This window comes from Primulina tabacum, chromosome 7, assembly GCF_025594145.1.
Source record: "Primulina tabacum isolate GXHZ01 chromosome 7, ASM2559414v2, whole genome shotgun sequence".
In the NCBI taxonomy this organism is placed as follows: Eukaryota; Viridiplantae; Streptophyta; class Magnoliopsida; order Lamiales; family Gesneriaceae; genus Primulina; species Primulina tabacum.
This window is the reverse complement of record NC_134556.1, coordinates 23,439,617-23,445,897: the sequence shown is the minus strand read 5'-3', so window position 1 is coordinate 23,445,897 and position 6,281 is coordinate 23,439,617.

Below are 6,281 nucleotides of genomic sequence, written 5' to 3'. Positions count from 1 at the left end.
TAGCGCTGGTCCTCGGGTTATGTGCGCCTTCAGTCCAGTCAAATCACTCATCAAGTCCTCCCTCAATACCACCTGCATCCATCACACCTAGTGAGTCTAAAGACTCAACACACCATAATCTTGATAACGAGTAATACGTAATACAGTCAACATATAACGGTGAAAAATATTTGTACTTAAAATATCATTTTCATGAAGATGCATAAACATAAACATTTTTGTAAATATTTTCATGATGCATAAAACTTTAAACATAAACATTTTCATAAAATACTTTTTCATGACATGCAATCATAGACCTTAACATTTTCCCTTTTTCCTCAACATGACATGACATAAAACATTTTTCATGATCATAAACATTTTTCCTTTTCCTTTTCCTTTTGTTGAATTCAGATCGTTAATTGTGACTTTCCTGATCATGCTCATGAGGGTCGATGGATCCATCTACATAAAACCACAGTACTGGGCGGCGGGGGACACCAGCAACACTCTCACCGGTCAACTGGGCCTGGCCTATCATGATTCGAATAGAAATACGATCGTCGGGGCTCCTTCTGGGGCCTTTTCCCATAAATGGGCTCCCTGTGGGACCTTTTCCTCTCACGATATTTCCATTCTTCCGTTACCACAAAACCGTTACCACATATCCGTTACCACATATTCGTAATGATGGAAACATGATCGTCGGGCTCCCACTGGGACCATAACCCTCACGACGTCGCCAACATTAACGAATTAGTCACAATTATTTCACATCCTTCAACATTTTTCATTCACATCACTTAAAAAAAATCATGAATATCATTACGTTTTTCATTTTTGAAACCAAGCATGCAACATGTATTTTAAATGTCTTCTTAAATCATAAAAATCCCTTAGACATTTAAAAATCATCATTTAATCATGAATAATTCATAAACATTTAAAAATAATCATATTTTCATAAAAATAGCATTTAGGGCACTGCCACGACGTTTACTATGCTCTAGGTGCAAAAAGACCGTTTTACCCCTAGACGTAAAATTTTACCTTTTCGACTTTTTCCTTGATTTCATGACTCTAACATGTCCCAAATAATTATTTAAGCTTACGTGAATTTTTTCATAATTTTATTTGGCTTAAATGTTAGACTTTTTCAATTATCTTTTCTTAATTATTTTGACGGTGTTTTAATCCCGAAAAATACCAAACTTTAATATAAAATTCCTAAATTCTAAATTTAGTCTTTTTATATTATTTTAGCCCTTATGGACCCCGACTCGACCCCCGTGAGCCGTTTTCCAATTTTTTTCTTCTTTTAAATACCCTATTCGACACCTAAACTTCGACCCCGAGCCAACTTTCGATTTTCACGAGTTACCCCCGAGCAATATCGAACCAGAACCTGCCCAACATGTTGAAGTACCCTACTGGACTCTAACCTCACCAAGAAACCAGCCCAAACCACAAAAACGACAGCTTCCTAAGTAACCCCATGCTGGCCGAGACTTTCAGCTTTCATGGACTCTACGATTTTGGTGTCTAGACCCTAAGCCGACGTCCCAGCCCCTGAACCAAATTATTGTGCACCACGCTAGGACCCTAGTGAGCCACCCTAGCCCAGCCCGTGACCCCGAGTTGAGCCTCTCATCCCTGGACCTGTGCGTAAACCCTGCACCAACTTGTGCATGGTTATCGGGTGGAGTCCTAGCATAGCTAGGACTCTTCCCCAGCCCTGACCGTGAGTCCTAGCTTGGCTAGGACTCCCTCCTTGACTCCCTCGTGACCTTGGCTAGCCCCTGGAACCAGCCAACCCAACCCCAACCCCCTGCAATGAAAACCCGAACCCTCAACCCAAGACAGCAACTCGCCCTGCTTGGTGTTTTGTTTCTGCCGTAACTTTTGGTGGTGATTAAGGTGAGTTGGTGTGATTCTAAAACAAGTGTAAACCACTCTTGATCCTTCCTTATGTCATGGCAGCCCCTTAACCAAATAATATACAAGTTATTGGATTCAAAAATCATGTTTTCTCATTTATACATGCCATAAACCGAAAATTCTGAAAAATATTTCATGTTCTTCATGCACACAATAATTCAATCAATAATATGATATGATGGATGAGAAAAGGATCTGTATGGCGTGCCTTTGTGTTTTATACGCTCGAAAATCCGTTGACGACGAAGAACGGGACGCGACGATGGCTTGATCTTGCTTGCCTTTTCGAAATCCTCTCCTAATTGAGTGAAGTGCCGTGAGGTTGTGTGTGTGTGGTGGAGAGTTTCAGATTATTGAGAGTTGGTGGCCGATTATGATCATGAAGTAGAATAGGGTTTTGATATAATTAACACTTTAAATACTAATTCATTAACTAAGTAGGCTTTAGGCCTATTAAGCCACAAAATTCAAGCCCATTAGCTTTAATTAGGATTAATAAAATTTTAACCAAAGTTTTGATTAATTAAACATGTGAATTTATTAGCCGGGTTGCCAAAAAGTTCGTATTTTAGTTGAAGAACCAACACCGATAAAATTTACGACCCGGCGTATAAAATCACCTCAAAAACCCTTTATTTTCAAAAATACTAAAAAGCATCGACCATCTTTTAAATAATTAAAAATAATTATTTAATAAAAATATTTTACGTTTTCTTCAGCTCTCGGTCCCCGTTCCTCGATCGTCACTTGAATATTCCTAAAATACATTTTTTTATGCATGATGACAAATAAATCTCATTTAGCATATAAACAAGTACGTCACATAATTAATTAGCATCTAAAATCAATTAATTACTCAATTTTTCATAATTTCCTAGATTCGCATGCAGTTGGATTACGTCGTCTTAATTTTGGACCTTACACATATCTTGTGTATTAACTGTTTAACCGTGTTTTAAACTTACTTAACCAGTTCAGTTGATATCAATTCAATTCTGTCCATAGTTGAACTGATAGAAGCCAGAACCGATTCCCCTTATTTCAGTCGATCAATTTAAACTAGCCATTAAATTTTAAAATCTTTCAGTTTTTCTTACGAAAGATTACGTCGAGTATTTTCCACTTGGTTTGAAACAAAACTCGATCTAGTTAATCCGTGTATACATTCTTAGAACACGAGCTATTGCAGTTTATTGAGAATATTGTGTACCCTTGCAGGTGTCCGAACCGATCCATCAATTGGTATCAGAGCAAGCTGCTCTAAGAAGAACATTCGAAAACTGACTAAAATTATTTTACTTTAAAATAGTTTTAAATGCTATTTAAATGTACTTTATATTATTTTCAAAACTATTTGAAAATGTTTATCTAACGCTCATTGCGAAGAGTAGAGAGGATTTGTTCTGCAACTAACATTGTAGCCACTTCACTTTACTCAGAGCTTTAGGGCTTTAATCAGCCTGCAGGGGTATGAGTCCTACATGTTGGATATTCAGCAAAACTGATCGGAAGACAAGGTTTCAACTTCCAGCCTACCAGTTGAAGCTGATCAACAGACGAAGCCTAGCTATGTTGAGATGTTGGATGATTAAAGTGGAGCTTAATCATCAGCAGTATACCGCTGCTTAACTTCCATATCAGATCAAGTAGATGATAAATGCGGTTCAACATCAGCTGAGTCTAGTTTGAGTCAGCCCGACCAGTTTGGCAACACATAGATCATGTCCAAGGCAGCTAGCTGTTTGTCTGGCAAAGAGACTCAGGATCGTTGCAACACTTCAAGATTTCAAGGCAACTAGTTGTTGGTATATTCAGTTCTGTCATTATAAACTGATTGATATTTGCTGTTGTTTAAAATATGCTATTATAATATCAATTTTTCCTTTTAACTGATGATGTACTTAAATGTATAATAAAAAGAAGATCTATTTTATTAAATAAATATCATGTTTATCCAATTATGTTTCTATGTGATTAAACTGATACCTTTGAATTTCTTGTCTAAACTGCTTGAATGATTAAAGCTACTAAATTTTGGCGTAGATAATTATTTTCTAAGAGGAGTTTTTAATTCAGCTAGTGAGGGAGACCTTTATTTACCTCGAACTGAAAAATGTCTTAAATTCGTTTTAAACTTGTTTGTTAAATTCAGTTATTGAGGGGGATCTTTCTTTTCCCTCGAACTGAAATTTTTTTCTTTAATCATTTTTAATGTTTTTTATTCTCACAAAAGAGAAAGAATAAGTTAAATTTTAAATTTAAAATTTTAAAATCACTTTAATTGTTCAAGTTTTCTTATCATAAAAAAGGAAAGATTGTTGGAACATTTCATGTTCGCAATTTTGATTTTGATGTTAACAAAACTTGTTATTTTGTTTCTAATGATTTTTCTTAATTGCGTAGAAACTGAAACTGTCGATCCAAAATTGAAGCTATAAAATAATGTAAATTGAAAATACCAACTAATTAATCGATCTGAAATAGTTCAACTGATCAATTGTAAACCAGTTCAACTGATTGTCCAGCTGATAGGTAGTTCAGTAGAAGATCTTCAGAAGCCCGACCAGCTGATGAAGAGTTCAACTGATGAAAAGCTCAGCTAAACTGAAAGAGTGAAATCAGTTCAACTGACGAGTCAACAGATTTCACCAGGCAACTGAAGATACGGTCAAATGACCAGTTCAGAGCATCAGTTAGAACCAATGAGTTGCAGAACTCGACAAGCTTATTCAATGGGATCCAGCTGTGCACAAAGGTACAAAATCATTTGTACTATCAATAGTAGAATTATGGATGTTGCAACAAAGCTTAAATACAAAATATTCCACAATGGCTGTCGGAAAAGTCGAGACACAAATTTCAAGAAACGCACAAGCTGCAACGATCACATGCGATGAGTCTTGATGTACGGTCGCTTTGGGGCTTTAATCAGCCTGCAGGGGTATGTATAATGGCCCGAAAATTCGTGTTTGAAAATTTGCGGAAAAATTAAAAATTTTCTTTTTAAATGATTAAAATGCCTCGTTCATAAAATAAACTGATAAATAAAGTTTTATGTTCGAAATGGCAGCAGAAGTAAATGTTTGTTTGTAAAAATAATAATTTAAAATAATCCAGCAACGTGAAAAATGTTTGATCATAAAATAGTTAATGCTGAAAAAATGAGGTCCTCGGGTCCCACTCACGCCGACTCGAGCTGGCTCACTGGTCCCCGCCCTCGATCCCGACATCATCAGTACCTACAACAATCAAGTTTAGTGAGTCTAAAGACCCAGCATGTATATATCGTAAATAACAAGTAAATAAATAATAAAATCGCATGTAAGTGAAAATATCTTGTCATGAGGCATAACGTAAAATATTGTGTCCTGATTAATTATAATACGTGCATAACTGAACTGAAAATCATAAGTGAAAATGTTTGCTCCTTGGAGCCCTGTAATGAAATAGCTTGTAATAATTTTCTGGTGAGATTATGGTCTACGCAAGTGGCCCCTGCACTGAACTGAACTGAACTGAACTGACCGGTAACTGACGACCGGGACCGGTAACTGACGATCGGGTGAAGTAACGAACGTCTGATCAGACTAATGCCACAGTATACTGGGTGGTACAACTGAACTGACCGATAACTGGTGACCGGGTGAAATAATAATCCCATGATAGTGAAATGGCCACAAGCAATATCGCATAATTCTCAAAATGAATATTTTATATTTTTATGCACGTAATATAATTAAATGGCGTAATTAAATATCCTGTAATAATTTTATCACATGGGTTGGATCGTTCCCAGGCTCGCTGCGACTTAAATCTAACATGAAAAATATGAAAAAAGATTTATTTGACCAAACTATGCAATTAAATCCGAAAACGCGACAATTACGCCCAACGACTTCGTATTTAATCATGACTCCGTACCAACCCGAACCAACACTGAACCATCATATAGTCATGATTGAAATACGCCTAAAATGATGAAATAATGCTCTTAAATTTACTGTACTCGAAATTTAGTGAATGGAGGCCAAAAACATGAAACGCTCTTTCGAGAGTCACTTTGGCACATTGCACCGTAAATTTTCGTACGACCTCTAAACTTGACCAAATCACAAACGGCCAAAAACATTACCTTCCTAACTCAATGAGGTACGTTTCAGTCCAAGGTCATAGGCTAAAAGCCCACCAAGAACTCGAAACACACCCCTGAACCACAACACACTTGCTGTCAAAAATTACAGCAGCGGTGTTTGCGTTTCCTTGCGTCGTTTGCGAGGCTAATGGCCATTGGGGCTTGAACCACCAACCAGAACCTCTCACCAACATCCTAGGAAATGGTTTGAACCATGGCTAAGGGCCCT